This window comes from Lissotriton vulgaris, chromosome 6 (genome assembly GCF_964263255.1).
Source record: "Lissotriton vulgaris chromosome 6, aLisVul1.2, whole genome shotgun sequence".
Classification (NCBI taxonomy): domain Eukaryota; kingdom Metazoa; phylum Chordata; class Amphibia; order Caudata; family Salamandridae; genus Lissotriton; species Lissotriton vulgaris.
Window position 1 is genome coordinate 519,829,149 of NC_141694.1, and position 18,408 is coordinate 519,847,556.

Here is an 18,408-nt window from a genome sequence, read left to right on the forward strand (position 1 = left end):
GGTGTAAAAAGGGGTGGTATCGGGAAACACGAGCTACAGGCATCAAAGAGACGTGCCTAATGAGATGCACGGCTGAGACAACAGACCGGCACGGCAAGATGAACCTCGAGCGGGGCCATCTGCCTTACAACATCATCCCCCTCATCATAAAGACACTTTCAAAGGAAACGTGTCTTCCGCAAGAGTCTTGGGAATCCCAGGGTTGCGAAGCGGACAGCGTCCGTTCGCTGGCTACTTGAGGGCAAGAGACAAAATGGATGCCATATCTAAGATGGAACCCGTGGGTACAGATGTACAAACCCACGAAACAGACGGACGGTTTAGGTTAGCACAGCGAAACTGCGCACACCCACTAAACTCGTCATTTGCGGTTCATAGATACCAGACTCGACCATATTCGTGCGAGTCGAAAACATCGCTTACAATTGTCACGGAACCTCAAGAGCACCATTGTTGAAGACTAACAAGGCTGAAAGTTGGAACGAAGTCCAACACGAACAGCACAGCGACCAAATACCTACCAAGGTTTGCCTCTACTTCGTGATCCTAAAGACAAAATGTTTTAATGCTGGTGCGTGGAGTCCACTAATGGCAATACAATGACTCTTAAAAAGACTACAAGTCCCAGCGTGCTTCAATTATCGTAGCGCTTCAGCGCGGCCCACAAAAAGGGTTTTTTCTTCAATTAACGAGGCACGCCCATAAGAGATTTCCTTGCACCAGTGACAAACAATAGCTAGCCCCTGATGAGAGGCATGACGGCCTCGAAACGCGTAGGGCTACCATACCCAATTTCAGAATGCAGAGGAAGTGGGAAGCTGTCGTGTGACTCCTAAAAGCTTGGACCTTTGGATAAAAAAAAAAATATATATATATGTATATATATATATATATATATATATATATATATATATATATATATATATATATTACCTACTGGCGATAGCCAGTAGGTACATATAGTTAGGATTTTTTCTCTATGGAACTTTTGAAAATTCTATGTCTAATAACTTCGGCGTTTGTGGACGGAATCGGCTGAAATTGTCAGGAAAATGGCACATTTTGTTTCTGAGCAGCCCCTGAAAATCTGGGGGGGTTCCGTCAAGGGGGGCAGAGAAAAAAGGGGGGTCCCAAAAACACGTTTTTTCTATTCATTTTTCCATAGGGCGTTTGGCCTCACTTTTAGCTCGAACGGCTGAATGGATTTGCACGAAACTTGGCAAAATTGTAGGGACTGTTAGCCCGATGTGCCTTTGCTGGGTCTCAATATATGTGCCTCAGTGGATTTTGAGAAATTAACGTTTAAAAAAACAGATATATCTGTGACAGCGTCCCAGATAGCGAACCAGTTCGCGTACTTTTCGCGTAACGGAGCTTTGCGAAGCGAAGCTGATTGGCTCTCCGGTGTCTGTCAACATTCTAAACAGTCCGGAGCGGCCGCCATCTTGTCTCTCGGTAGGATCGAGAGACAAGAGGAGGCCAAAACGAAGGGGGAAATGAAGGAAAGGGGGCAAGGTAGACCCCTTCTGACCCCCTAGGATTGATGAGGGGGATATTAAAGTGCCCCGCGGGGCCCAAAAAAAAAATTGTGATTTTTTGTCGTAGAGGCGCAAATCGGTACGTGAACCGGGCAGCTAACCGGACAGCTAACCGGCAGCGTAACGGGAGTCTTAGGAGAAGCTGATTGGCTGTTAACATTGTAAACAGTCCGGAGCGGCCGCCATCTTGTCTCTCGGTAGGATCGAGAGACAAGAGGTGGTGAAAAACGAAGGGGGAAATGAAGGAAAGGGGGCAAGGTTGACCCCTCCTGACCCCCTAGGATTGATGAGGGGAATATTAAAGTGCCCCGCAGGGCAAAAGGAAAAAAGAAAAAAAAAATTGCGATTTTTCGCGGTAGAGGCGCTTCCCGGTATGCCAAACGGGCAGCTAAACGGTAGCGTAACGGGAGTCTGACATCTTGTGTTTTTGGAGCGTCCAATTTGCTTACTGGGTAGCGTTCCGGTAAGCGTAACAAGGGGAAAACCAAGAGAAACAGTAAAATAAAATTTAAAGGAATAGATTTCCACCAAACTTGGCAAAATTGTAGGGACTGTTTGTTTGATGTGCCTTTGCAAGGCCTTAAGATATGTGCACGTGTGGATTTTGTCTAATTAAGGTTAAAAAAAATATATATATATCTGTAAGCGTGCTCTGGCGCGCTTACGTTACGGGTTTTGTTTGCGCTGCAGAGACGATACGTCACGTTTAAGTGACGCGTCATGAGGCGTCTCACGTGGCTACGTGATACGTCACGTAATAAAGAATATATTTTACAGCTATAGATATTAGCTTTTAAAAAACCAATGAAATTCACTGAAAAAACCATAGGTTATAGACCATATATAGTTAGGAATTTGCATTTACAAAACCTTGAAAATTCACTGAAAAAACCATTGGTTATAGACCATATATAGTTAGGGATTAGCATTTTCAAAACCTTAATTTACTCGCACAAAACCATAGAAATTCGCATATATAGCTAGTTGCAATAACTATATATCGCGCACTCGCAATCCACTGCTGATGATGTCACATATTACATCATTCATGACATGGTCAGTGACAACACTGATAAGGTTTTGAAAATGCTAATACCTAACTATATATGGTCTATAACCAATGGTTTTTTCAGTGAATATATATATATATATATATTACCTACTGGCGGTCGCCAGTAGGTATATATAGTTAGGACGGTTTACCATAGGAAATCCCCAACATTCTATTGGGAATAACTTTGGCCCTGGTTGATGAATCTTCGCAAATTTATCAAAGAAGATGGCTCGCTCCGCTCCGCTCCTTCCCTGAAAGTTTGGGGGGGATTCGTCAAGTGGGGGCTGAGAAAAAAGGGGGGTCCCAAAACGTGTTTTCCCCATGTTAATTTCCATAGGACCTTTAGACTCAGCTACAGCTTGAACCGCTGAAGGGAATTACACCAAACTTGTCAAAATGGTAGTGTCTGGTATGCAGATCACGCTTTTGGTAAAATTGTGTAAATCCCTCTAGTGGTTCCTGAGAAAATTAAAAGAGAAATCAATTATATATCTATGAGCGCGAACGCGTGCGCGCACCCCGCGATTTTTCGCGATTTTTTTTTTGGGGCGGGCTTGGGGGGGGGGCTTGGGGGGTTTGTCTCTTTCATTTTAATGTTTTTGTTTTAATTTCGAGGGTGCCCACCCCTCGTTTTGGCCCCCGAGATCACCGCCGCCGCCCGAGCTGCCTTAAGATGGCCGCCGCCTGGTTGTGGGCGGGGCCGGCGAAGGAGCCGCGCTCCGATTTGTCAAGGAGCTCTGACGTCATCGCGGGGCTCGCCTCAGGGCCACGCTGGGATTGGCCCATCGTTCGGAAGATTTCCACATAGGAGGAATGGAGCTAATATCGCAAATACACGTTTCTTTTTCGTGTTTCCCGTTTCTTTTTAACTGCAGAGAAAACATATTCCACTACACTCAACAAATATCAAAACATCCATTCCTTTTCCCATATTGAAAGAGCAGTTACTCCAGCCACAGTCACAAACGAACAAGCTATCCCTACCTTTTAACACCAACTTCCCACCCCTTGCCTGGGATTTGCCCACATTCTTGAAGGGAAGGGAAATCCACAGTAGTGAAGCAGTTTTAAACTTGCCAGGAATCTTTTTGTGAATTCCTTGCAGATGTTGTATTCGGCAGGAAATCTATTTTAACATTCGAAAATATATTAGCGAATAGGTCCAACCGTATTTAGAAAGAAAATAAGTCATATTTAAGTGTTTTTAAGGACGGTCTAACAGTAATTACATGCATTGGAAGTGCTGCATGTCATGTTCCATGCAGCTCATGGCTGAGGTTATAGTAACACCTCCTTCGAAAACCTAAACCTTATGCATTTTATCGTCGATACTGAAATTCGGCATACCTTTGAATGTACATACTCTCTCTTACCCTACGGTTATCAACAGGTAGGGTTCAGTAATAGTCAGCAATTGCGGGATTACTTTTATATTTTTGTTTGTTTCTGCATAGGTTTCAGTAGTGAAAAGTCTGTGCCTTTTCCTTCTTAATTTTGTCAGAATTGCATTTTGTGTATTCCTAACGCAAATCGCCTAGGACCATTTATAACGTTCTGCTTCGAATTCCACTGTTGAAGGTTGTTGATGAGGGCATTATTCAAAATAGCGGAGCAAAATAGCGGAGCAGCAAAAGTGCATGGAAGCTCTGCATGGCACCTACTGTTCAGATTCTGCAACATCTTTCTGCATTACAAATTGAGTCGACAGAGTTGCTAATGTCTTTACGACCAACTGCAAATTTACAATATTTGTGAATGAGGCAGAATGAGTGTGACCCAACTAAAAATAAAAAGCCAGAATACTGTGACAAAATAGGGGTATTTCATGAAAATCACAAGCTGGTTTGTGGGTACTAAAGTAGTAAATTTATTGAAATGTACAAGCAAATAATTTTAACAGCATTGTATTTTGTAAAATAATGTGTATGGGGGCAAAATCTATTTACTAAAAATCAAAAAGATGTCTTAACAGTAAAAATTGCCATGTTACAAAAATAATAAGTGGGCATTTCTGAGGAAATTTACTAATTATTTTAGGTGGAAAGCCAGACAGGGACGAACAGTGTATTTACTGAAAATGACAAGTTGATGGTTTGGACACAAAGTAGTGTGTGTGTGTGTGTATGTGTATATATATATAGATATTTTCACAATATACAAGATGGGCGCAAATTTATCATGTTACATTGTAACATTGATACAAACTTGGATTTATCCAGTTAGAAATGTTTAGTATTTAAATAACTTGACTTTGCAAAAGAAAGCTAAAATTTATAAAATTAATGTATGTGCAACACATGAACATGTATTGATATTTTATAAATTATTTTAATAGCGACTGAAGCAAGTATTGATGTCAGGTATAGAAGAAGTACTAGGCAGTATATGAGAACAGTCTTTTTTCAATGCCTTTTAATCTTGTGAATCTCACTGAAATGCAACTCAGGTGTGCACTTTCACTAATTGTTTATAAAGAAAAAAATGGCGCAGTTTAGCTGAATGTGATCAAGGGCTGCACAGCCCGAAACGCGTCGTCGTGAGAGGTGACAAATAAAATACTTCTTGCCTGAAACATTTGCTGCTGAGGCCTGAGTTTCCTTCTTCGCCTGGCGTTTGCTTGGAAGTGGTGGGAATCGTCTCGAATATATATATATATATATATATATATATATAACTCCAAAACGGTGTATATATATATATTACCTACTGGCGGTCGCCAGTAGGTATATATAGTTAGGACGGTTTACCATAGGAAATCCCCAACATTCTATTGGGAATAACTTTGGCCCTGGTTGATGAATCTTCGCAAATCTCTCAAAGAAGATGGCTCGCTCCGCTCCGCTCCTTCCCTGAAAGTTTGGGGGGGATTCGTCAAAAACCATAGGTTTTAGGCCTTATATAGTTAGGAATTAACATATAAAAAACCATTGAAATTCCTCCTATATATATATATATATATATATATATATTAGCATTTAAAAAACCAATGAAATTCACTGAAAAAACCAAAGGTTATACACTATATATAGTTAGGAATTAGCCTTTAAAAAAACCAATGAAATTCACTAAAAAAAACATAGGTTTTAGGCCTTATATAGTTAGGAATTAACATATAAAAAACCATTGAAATTCCTCCTATATAGTTAGCTGGACATTTTATTGACATAAAACCCAATGAAATTCCATATATAGTTAGTTGCAATAACTATATATCGCGCACCCGCAATCCACTGCTGATGATGTCACATATTACATCATTCATGACATGGTCAGTGACATCACTGATGACATCACTGATGACATATCAAATGACATCACTGATGACATAACTGATGACATCTCAAATGACATCACTGATGACATCATGACACACCAATACCAGTTACTACATATGCACTCACTGATTCCTACGTCTACGCACACATTCACTCATTCACCCATACAATCACTCGTACATACAGTCACTCATTTTTACAACACTGTCATATGCACTCATACACCTATGCAGACACTCACACACTGCCACTCATCCATGGAGTTACTCACACACCTAGTCAGTCCTGTAAAGAATCAATCACACTTCGATTTCCTCATCTATACAGTTAAACACAGAACACCTTACTTTTCCAAACATATAATAACACATACTTACTCTCTTATGCAATTACTGATACAAGTACACATTGATCTGCACATAGTCACTTGCCTCCCAGCCAGTTACACACACACTCAGACTTCCATACAAATACTTGGGCAACTAATCAATAAGCTATATAGCCACTCATATAGCTACTGATCAATACATGCAGCAGCTTGCACAACAACAGACATATTGATGCACACTTTCAGACAGTTTAGTCATTAACCCATGCATTCAGTAAGACACATTCATTCACTCGCTCAGTCAGTCACGCACCTACTAAATCCTTCATCCACACACTTATACATCCACTCATTCTTCAATATGTAAAACATATTTAAACTTTACAGAAACACACAGTCACTGGATGATGTCATCAGTGATGTCATCAGTGATGTCACTGACCATGTCATGAATGATGTAATATGTGACATCATCAGCAGTGGATTGCGGGTGCGCGATATATAGTTATTGCAACTAACTATATATGGAATTTCATTGGGTTTTATGTCAATAAAATGTCCAGCTAACTATATAGGAGGAATTTCAATGGTTTTTTATATGTTAATTCCTAACTATATAAGGCCTAAAACCTATGTTTTTTTTAGTGAATATATATATATATGTGTGAGGCTGTAAATGTATAGGCATTTATATAGCGCACTACTTACCCGTAGGGTCCCAAGGCGCTTCGACCGCTGCGAAACTCTTCCTGGCTTCCCTGAGAGATGGTCCCTTAATGGGTATCTCCAGGGTGAGACCAGGCATCCCCGGCGGTGAAGATGAGGCAAGCTAATGCCCAGAGTTGCCGAGTGTGATCGCTGATCAGAGTGGGCTCCAAGGTGAGAGAATTATCGAGTCCGCTGACCCTGGTCCAGAAACCTGCCGCGCCGGGAATCGAACCCTGGTCCCGGGCCGTCCTCTGCTCTCGGGTCTGCCGCCTCTAACCAGTGAGCCACACTACTTCAGGCTCCTCCACGCGTTGGCGAAACTTGTGTGTGAGATATATATATATATATATATATGTATATATATATATACTACTATATTAAAGGAAGAACTTTGAGGATTTGAGGCGGGGAAACTCGGGAACCACAGCGCCAATCCACACACCCGATACACCGTTGTAATCATCGGGGTGTTCAGATGGTTATAGGCTATATATATTAAAAAAAAAAGTTATTTAAAAAATGTACATTAAAAAAAGTAGTCCCTCCGAAGAAGCGCCGGCCGCGACGTGCATGCTCACGTCAGGAGCACCGGGAGGAGCGGCGTCCAGGAGCGCGTCGAGGAGCGGCGGATATGGCACGGGAGAGGAGCGGTGACGTGAGGAGCAGCGGACAGGCCGGAAGAGCGGTGACCAGCGGCGGTGAGGTGACAAGCAGCGGACAGGCGGGAGGAGCGGTGAGGTGACGAGCAGCGGACAGGTGGAAGGAGCAGTGACCAGCGGAGGTGAGGAGCGAGGAGCGGCGGAGCGGTACACTGAGGAGCGCGGGGGAGGAGTGGCGGTAAGGGGACCCACGGACAATGTCGGGGCAGGCGGGGGTTGGGGCAGGCGGGGGACGGGCCGGGCAGGGCCCCAGGGTTCATGACAATGTCGGGGCGGGCGCGGGTCGGGGAAGCCTGATTGCTCCCGGACAAGGTCGGGATGGGCTGCTAGTATATATATATTTTTTTTTTGCACAAAGGACGCCGCAAACAGCAACTTTGATTTTAAGATTTATTCAATGCCCAGTTTGACACATCAACGCGTTTCAGCCTTATGGCCTTGCTCACGGTCTACATATATGTATGTATATATATCTATATATATATATATTTATATATATATATATATATATATATATATATATATATATATATATATATATATAGATATATATATATATATATATATATTTTTTCTCACTGAACAAAAACAAAGGTTTATTTGACGATATAGTTAGGTGAGAATGTCATTTAAAACATACTGTTTCAAATGAACAAAACCATTGCAATTTAGGAGTTATAGTCATCTCAAATATCTATAGCTCATGACCTAAAGTAACATTACCTTGTGCCCTCCTATGCACTAAAGAGGTCGAGGGGACGAGAATGAGCCGTATTTTACACTAAAGCCTTTAAAGAAAAAAATGATTATTGTTCTACAACACAAACTCTATGATTTACAAATACTTTCATGTAATGTTAATATTTAACTTATATCTTACAACCACATGTTCAGTGACCTAACCATAACTTCCTTGTAATCTTTATATTTTTCTTTTTATTATTTTTGACGTAGAATTGTGTGTTGCACCTCACTCTCTGTTTAGAGATAACATTGAATATGCACAGACCTTTCAGTGCATAGTAGAGAATGGCGACTGGCTGTATACAGATCCCATAATATGCTGTGGGGCAGTGAGACAGAGAGGGAGCTGGCTGGGTGGCGGGTAGTGGAGTCCGATATACGATGGCAAAGGAGAACGTAAATAAATAAATAAATATTGCCGTTGATGATGATAATGATAATGATAATGATAATGATAATGATAATGACATTTATAAAGCGCACAAATACCAAAAATGGTGTCTCGGAGCTAGAACCATGAGCAGAACCCCAACCAACACCCCTCACTGAAACAAACAGGTTTTAAGATCATTTCTAAAGCTCATGAGAGAGCTGGCCATCCTAATTTCGGGTGGCAGCAGATTCCACAGCTTAGAAGTGCTGTACTGAAAACTCCGTCCTCCCCAATGCAAAGTCAGAATTTTTGGCACTGTTAGAAGTTTTGCACCTGAGGAACGGAGTGATCTGCCTGGCTGGTACCACGCAAAGAGCTCCCGCATGAACAGCGGACCCTTTTGTGTCAGAGCTTTGAAGGCCTCACAGAGCGCCGCTGCATCCCTGGAAGCCAATGTAGCTTCCGAATCTCTTCTGGGATGGATTTATGCCGGGGTAGGCTCAGCAAAAGGCGGCCGCCGAGTTTTGGACAGCCTGATGTTTTCTCAGGCACTGCGTCTGGGCATTCAAATAAAGCCCATTGCAATAATCCAACTTAGACTGTATCAGGGAGGTGATCACCACGTTCCGTGTTTCCTCCAGGATATAGGGAAGTACCTTCCTGATTTTTTTATCAGGAAGTGAGAGGCAGACACAATGGCATTGGTTTGAGGGATAAATGTCAGCCTGTTGTCTATCAAAATGCCCAGATTTTTTGTCTTTGCCGTAGGGATGGGCGGTTGGCCCATTTCCACAGGCCACCAGAGATTACTCCAGGAAGGTTGCAAATTGCCAAAAATCAACACTTCCGTCTTCTCAGAGTTTAATTTAAGTCAGTGACTGCTCATCCAGATGTTAATGGCGGCCATGCAGTTATAAAACTGCACCGCAGGGGAGCTCTGTTTCTTATGAGCTGCAACCACAATCTGCGAGTCATCTGCATACAATGTTAATGAGAAGCTGTAATCCCTGACCAGTGATGCGAGTTCCGTGACATAGACATTGAACAACAGCGGGCTCAACGAGCTTCCCTGCGGAACCCCACAAGGCAGCACATAGGGTTCCGAATTAAACCCGTCGAGTGACACCGTTGATCTCCTCTCCTGCAAAAAGGAGGCCAGCAGGGCCAACGCCATGTCATCCACACCTAAAGTTTTTAATCGGTGGGTCAGGAGAGTATGATCAACGGTGTCAAACGTGGCGGAGAGGTCAAGTAAGATTAATGCCGCAGTACCTCCACCGTCCATGACTGCTCTAATTTCTTTGGTCACCTTAATGAGTGCTGTCTCAGTACTGTGATCCTTGCGGAAGCTGAACTGAGAGTGGTCCAGCAACCCATTGTCATCAATAAACTGGGTCAATTGATGTTCATAATTTTGTCCACAATTTTGGCTGGAAGTGGAAGGCGTGCAATGGGGCGATAGTTTGATGTCATAGATGCATCTAAGGAGGGTTTCTTAAGAATCGGGAGAACGGAGGTCTCCTTCCAAGTAGTGAGAAAGCTTCCGTTGTATGTCGGACTCCACTATGCCCCCACCCAGCCCCACCCCCGCCCCGCCTCACCGCCCCACAGCATTACCTTTTCAAACTGCCACTACAGTAGATTATGATCTATGGTAGGCCACTGTAACCTACCTTTACTCGCAATTGCAAGGGCAACCCATGTTTTCAAATCACTGTGGATAGCTACACTGCAGTATGTACAGACCTTGGCAAAACATGGCAGGATTGGGTGCAGGGCCTGAACTACAGCTAGGCCATGTGCCCAAGCACTGTGGGTGTCTCGACTTTGCTGTACACAGCATTTGGTGATGTACATTAGCCTTGCATGTCAGTGTTGCCCACAGAGCCGGGCCTCCGATTAGCCCTTATGCACCATTACCCACGGGCAGTCACCAACCCTGTGCATAGCCTTCACCCATGAACCGTTGTGGTGGGCAGCCAACTCAACACCAAGAGCATCCAACCCACAGTGCAGCTTGATTGATTAAACCTGGTTCAAAGCAATGCAAATAGATATTTGTGCAGAAAGAAGGGTGTCTTTTCAGTGCAAATTACAATTTGCAGTGCAAACTAAATACCCTGCAGCACTTTCCACCACTTTATGTCACTTTCATGACTTTACACGTCTGCAAACCCCTAGTAAATCTGGCACTATGTTTGTGCAATTGCATTACCATGATGAATGCGCCTGTAATAGATTTACACAGAATTTAGTTGTAAAGCATTATAAATGAATTTGCATTAAGCTTCACAACCCTAATTGCGAGATCGCAAAAACGGGAAGTCGCATCCTCAGTGATGACATCACTACCAGGAAGTAGGCAGCTTCCACCCTCATTCAGCAGTGAGAGCCTGAAGTGGAAGCAGTATTGCAAGAGCTCCCCTCCAGAGTGCCAACATGTGAAAACTAGGAGACACCCCGGTGGCCAGCATGTCACAGGAAGCTGCAGGTGGAACAACCAGTGGAAGAAAAAGGAAAATTAAATTTTCTGAGCAAGAGCTCGAATATTTGATTGAAGGAGTCTGCAAAGACCACAATCGGCTATTCGGTAAAGACTCCAGAAGGGTGCCTGAGGCCGATAAAAGGCGGATATGGTCCGCGCAAAAGTGAACTCTGTGGGACTGACCTAGCGCTCCGTGGACGAGCTCAAAAAATGTTTGTACGACCTCAGAGGGCGGGCAAAGGAGAAGATTGCCGAGAGGCTGGGGGAGCGTGTTGCGACAGGTGGAGGGGAGCCCACTGTCCCACCAAACACACCACTCGAGGACCGAGTGGAGGACACCATTAATCCACAGGCATGCGTGGGTGTGATCCAGCTGGACTCCTCCCGACCCTCCCAAGACACACAAGGTAAATGCCATGCAACTGTGACACCCTGTCCCCTAACAATGTCCATGACTCCAGATCATCCCATTTCAAACCCCAGTCATGCAGCCAAAGCAATTACCAATTACTTCTAGCCATGTTTTCAGACCAATATTAAGCTATTTTGTATTTTTGTACTCCGTTTGATCTATTTATCCATTGTATAACTATATTGAAATGTACTGTGACCTAGAGAAAAAGATTATAAATTGCACAGTAAGAGATCCACAGTTGGGTCTAAAGTAATGAATGTTTATTCAAAAAACAATTCAATTTTCAAGAATACTATTAAATAAAGCATATATATTTTTTCTACTATGCACATTGCTAATCCATAGTCAGTAATTTCTGGTGTCAGTCTATGTCCATGTGAAATTTATGTTCCTAATTTCCTGCTTTTCCAAATGCAGCCAAAGCACACCACTAAAGCACTATTGCATTGTGGGACATGTAGTCTGACCACAATTACCATCTAGCCCCATAAAGCCAGACATGTTTAGTGAGAGTCAATCCTGCAGCGAGTCAGGGAATGGTAGTCTGCATGCATGTAGGAAGCCTAAATGTTGAAGAAAGATGTCACTAATCAACGTCCACTTTACATCACAGGTGGCCCTGAGGTCCCCAGTACTGACAGCGATGCCCTGCTAATTGAGGACATCACAGAGGACACAGAGGGAGACTCACATCTATCCCCACAGCCAGGACCATCAGGGCAAGCTGCCGCACCAGCGGTCATTCCACCACCTGCCCCTGTGGACAGTGCCACCCGTGCGCCAACAGGCGCAGCAGTACCACAGCGCGTCACTCAACCACCAGTGGGGCTGGCAACACCAGCAGCAGTTCGCCGACCAACTAGCCGCCCTGCGGCTGTGAGGAGCCAGTCAAGCGGACTGGTGAGGGAGCAGCGCAATAACAATTCCCGCGCTGGCAGGGGACCAAACACGCAGCCAGGTGGGCTCTCCATTGAGCGCCGTATGCTACATGTCTATCAGACCCAGGCCCATCATCTTGCGGCTATCCACCTCCAGCTGAACAAGACCGCCCAAAATGTAGCACAAATGTCAGACCACATGGAGAGGATGACAGCTGCTATGGAGGCCAACACACAGGCCATATACAGCCAGCGGGACCTCAACCGCCTCAGACACCGGCAGCTCCTGACCTGCCTGTCAGCATACACCCGGTCCAACTACATTATTGGCAACGCGACCTCCCAGCTCCCGCGACGCTCCTTGGCCATGCAGGTCCAAATGGTCCAGTGCTGTCAGGACGTCACGAGAGCTCTGGAGCAGGTATCAACAGCTGTACAGGGCATGCTGGCTACCGGCCATGGCCAGGCGGGGGGGTCGACGACACTAGTGAGGCTACTTCCTGCCATAGTAGCCAGTCCGTGCCACCAGTGGTAGCACCCAGCCGCAGCAGCAGGCCCTCTGCTGCGACACGGCCAAATCAGGAGGAGGATGTGGAAAGGAGGTTGAGAGCATCTGCCCGGAGGCGGCATTGAACATTTGAACATTTACATGAGGGGCCATGCTGCTGCTACAAGCTGCTGCTACAAGCATGCCCTCCTGAAGAACAGACGTATGACGCAATATGTCATTCATGTACCAGTTTGGGGAATCCCCACTTTATTGTACTGTAATAATTAAAAATATTCTGTCTAACATAATCTGACTCATGTCATTATTAATGTTGTCATGTATGAGTGAAGTAATGGGTGTGGGGAGTGGGTGCACTAGAAATAGTTCATGCAAGGAAGCCAGTGTTGGTTCCAGGCCAGTGATCACGGGAAAGGAGGCCAGTGTTGGTTCCAGGACAGTGATCAAGGTAAAGGAGGCCAGTGTTGGGTCCAGGTCAGTGATAAAGGGAAAGGAGGTCAGTGTTGTGTCCAGGTTTGGCAAGAAGGGACAGGAGGGCAATGTAAACACCACCCCTCGGGGAAGTGGGGAGGTGGGCACTGTAGGGGATACGGGTATCAAGAGAGAGGGTACCCCACTATCACCAGGGAACAGGGTACAGTGACAACAAGTCAAATCAGAATCCCTGGGCACACGCTCACTATCCTTTCGCACCACTATAGGTTCACAATCAGACTTTATCAGGGAATACAAGTAAAATAAATTAAGAAGACTAGATATTAATTTCCACAACAAAATTAGAATGTTCACAGTCTAATTTTAATCAAAAACACATTACATAAAAAAGATTTAGCGCTTTACAACACAGTTAAAAAAAAAATTTCAAAGAAAGTTTTCTTTGAAAAGGAATAAAATACAACAATTAATTATAACATTTCATAGCACATATTATCAAAATCAAGTTAAAAAGCGTGGAGAGATACACAAATAACATTTCGTCGAATCAAAGGTAACACATGGAAACAAATATCTGAAAACCTAACAAGAAAAGAAAAGAAACCCCTTCTATTATCTGTGGCCTCTTGTTGTCTTTGCCACTACTAGTGAGTAGATACAAAGGCTTATAGTCTTTTATACACAAATGAACAACAGTAACAAAGATACATGTATATCGGTTGTTCACTAGGCCTAGTTGGATTCTCTGTGTTGAAAAATGCGTCGACGCGTTTCGGTGCAGGACAAAAGATGTTGTAGCACCTTCCTCAGGACTTCTGTTATTGGGGTTATTTGCTTCAAAGCGTGGTGACTTGCACCCTCTCTGTAAGTATACGGGAGAGAAGGGAGGATATCACTTACTTCATACAAGATGTGTGATCATCACATTATCTTACATACTACTATACATGCACTACATATGCTACGCATTAGCTATTTCTTAGACTGTAGCCACTGCTACTTCTATCTCATAAAGTGCAATTTCTATAGTCTTCCTGTTTTGAACCATTTGGAAAAGACTGTCTATTTTATCAACAATATGCATACCTCTGTTTATATTTCTAGATTCATCATTGCATTTATTACTGTTGGCATTGTTTTACCCTCCGTGTCCATTTTGTTGTGGAGATGTCTCAGAGGGGGGGGGGGGGGGGGGGAGAGCAACTCATAGCACACACTCACATGCGGTATATTGCAGACAGAACTCATTCTTACCCCTCATACATATGGGAAAGTATCCGGATCGGTATGATCGTAGTACTTGGGATACTTCTTCTAGGTTCAATTCCGGTAGGTTGATTATCCTATGGAGAATACCCAGATATTTTAGACGGTAGGGCCCCCCTATTTAATCTATTACCAACAATATAGCTTGTCAAGCCTTTTACCTTTTTTCATATGTTGTGTGCTCCCAATATGGGGTGTCTTCTCTATTTTTCAACTCCTTGTAGCATATCGCTGCATCTATCTATGGATATAAATAGATGTAAGGGTTTCTATAGGTTACCCTTCTGTCAAAATGCGTTAATCAATCTATTTATTTTTACTGTGGTCCTCAGGTCCCATCTTACCTTAAGATTTTTAAAAACTTTTCTTGGACGGGCATAGAATTATGTTTCTCCTGCCAGGAACTGGATACGTTCTAGAGGGATAAACACATGTGTAGATATGTTTTTATATGTGCCGCATTGGTCTACTTCATTATTGCCGACTGTATCTGTTCATTATAAGTTTAGTACATTCGGTACGTCCCTTTTAGGTCTCTTCTCTTTGGTGCTGTTCGCCTTGTCATTCTTAATTTTGCTACAAGTAAAGATATTGGTCTTATATCTTGCCTCCTTGTTTAAACCAGTCAAGGCTGTACATATGTTTACATGGTCCCCCTCCTATCCTATTTTGGGGATAGACACTGTATGTCTTGTGTTTTATACATATGAGCCTAGTGCCTCTATTTTAGGGATGTGATATATTATATCTCTCTATGGGCTTGTTGTTATTACCTATCATGACATAAGGCTTGTCCTAGCTTTAAGTTGTTAATTAAACTCCCTTGGGCTGAGCAAGCATAGGATTGTGGGGAGAAAGATAAATAAGTCTGGGTGTTAAGCGTTACTCCCTACACAACGCACACTATTTCTTGCAATAAAGGGACTACTCTATCCCGGTTACCCGCGTCTCGATGAGCGTGCAGTTCTAACCCTCTCTTACCTTGTTTAATCCGGAGTCGCGTCTCTGCCTCGTCTCGACACCTACACAGGTACCTACACAGGTACCGGCAGTAGCCCGCCTAGGCGGGCTACTGCCGGTACCTGTGTAGGTGTGAAGACGAGGCAGAGAGTTTAATTAACAACTTAAAGCTAGGAAAAGCCTTATGTCATGATAGGTAATAACAACAAGCCCATAGAGAGATATAATATATCACATCCCTAAAATAGAGGCACTAGGCTCATATGTATAAAACACAAGACATACAGTGTCAAGGAGGCAAGATATAAGACCAATATCTTTACTTGTAGCAAAATTAAGAATGACAAGGCGAACAGCACCAAAGAGAAGAGACCTAAAAGGGACGTACCGAATGTACTAAACTTATAATGAACAGATACAGTCGGCAATAATGAAGTAGACCAATGCGGCACATATAAAAACATATCTACACATGTGTTTATCCCTCTAGAACGTATCCAGTTCCTGGCAGGAGAAACATAATTCTATGCCCGTCCAAGAAAAGTTTTTAAAAATCTTAAGGTAAGATGGGACCTGAGGACCACAGTAAAAATAAATAGATTGATTAACGCATTTTGACAGAAGGGTAACCTATAGAAACCCTTACATCTATTTATATCCATAGAGAGATGCAGCGATATGCTACAAGGAGTTGAAAAATAGAGAAGACACCCCATATTGGGGGCACACAACATATGAAAAAAGGTAAAAGGCTTGGCAAGCTATATTGTTGGTACTAGATTAAATAAGGGGACCCTACAGTCTAATATATCCGGGTATTCTCCATAGGATAATCAACCTACCGGAATTGAACCTAGAAGAAGTATCCCAAGTACTACGATCATACCGATCCGGATACATTTTCCCACATCTATGAGGGGTAAGAATGAGTTCTGTCTGCAATATACCGCATGTGAGTGTGTGCTATGAGTTGCTCTCCCCCCCCCCCCCCTCTGAGACATCTCCACAACAAAATGGACACGGAGGGTAAAACAATGCCAACAGTAATAAATGCAATAATGAATCTAGAAATATAAACAGAGGTATGCATATTGTTGATAAAATAGACAGTCTTTTCCAAATGGTTCAAAACAGGAAGACTATAGAAATTGCACTTTATGAGATAGAAGTAGCAGTGGCTACAGTCTAAGAAATACCTAATGCGTAGCATATGTAGTGCATGTATAGTAGTATGTAAGATAATGTGATGCTCACACATCTTGTATGAAGTAAGTGATATCCTCCCTTCTCTCCCGTATACTTACAGAGAGGGTGCAAGTTACCACGCTTTGAAGCAAATAACCCCAATAACAGAAGTCCTGAGGAAGGTGCTACAACATCTTTTGTCCTGCACTGAAACGTGTCAACGCATTTTTCAACACAGAGAATCCAACTAGGCCTAGTGAACAACCGATATACATGTATCTTTGTTACTGTTGTTCATTTGTGTATAAAAGACTATAAGCCTTTGGATCTACTCACTAGTAGTGGCAAAGACAACAAGAGGCCACAGATAATAGAAGGGGTTTCTTTTCTTTTCTTGTTAGGTTTTCAGATATTTGTTTCCATCTGTTACCTTTGATTCGATGAAATGTTATTTGTGTATCTCTCCACGCTTTTTAACTTGATTTTGATAATATGTGCTATGAAATGTTATTATTAATTGTTGTATTTTATTCCTTTTCAAAGAAAACTTTCTTTGAAATTTTTTTTTTAACTGTGTTGTAAAGCGCTAAATCTTTTTTATGTAATGTGTTTTTGATTAAAATTAGACTGTGAACGTTCCAATTTTGTTGTGGAAATTAATATCTAGTCTTCTTAATTTATTTTACTTGTATTCCCTGATAAAGTCTGATTGTGAACCTATAGTGGTGCGAAAGGATAGTGAGCGTGTGCCCAGGGATTCTGATTTGACTTACTGTAGGGGATACACCTTCCGGAGAGGGTAAAGTGGTCCGGAGGCGTAGCCAGCCAAAGCGTTCTGCAGGATCAAGCACATCACCAGAGGGAGTGGCAGTGTCTGCCCCTGATGTGGGGCAGTTGGTGTGTGTGCCTATTGTGCCATCACCACTTCCCATCAACCCCAAGACAGGGAAGCCTTTTCATGTACCAAAAAAGTGGAAGAGCACCCCTCCAACCTCTCCCACCCACACTGTGTCAGGGGTGTGCATGACTCCACCTCCACAAAGCCACTGTGCCACCTGGTCCACATAGCCCTCCACCTTGCAGGCCCTCTGTTATTACGACATCACATGCGCCTCTTTCAGCCCAGTCAAGTGGGCCTGCTGTCCACAAAACACAGCCAGGTCCCAGTCCGCATGACAGCCAGGAGTGAGTTGTCAAAACACTCATACGCCTGTGCCCCACACAAGTGTGCTAGTGCAGACCATTGTTTGCGACCTGTGTGTGTTGCTGGCCCTGTTGCTCTGATGTGCTGTACTCTCCCCTGTGCAGCCTCTCATGTACTTGCTGTCTCCCTTGCCATGGACTCTGTCCTTCTTGTTTGTGTTTCACTTGTCCTTAGTCTCTGCCATTTGTACCTGTTTTTATGGCTTGCTGTTGTGTACGGATGTTGTATTGCTACATCTGTGCAATTTGTGAATAAATACAGTTACTTATGGTGTGTGGTTTTATCAGTCTCCTTGCTGGTTACAGTCATTTTCTTGTTTGGATTACCTTGACTGTGTAACACGTTCTATTACTCATCTCAACCTTGCAAGGATCTTTGTAGCCATCTGATGTG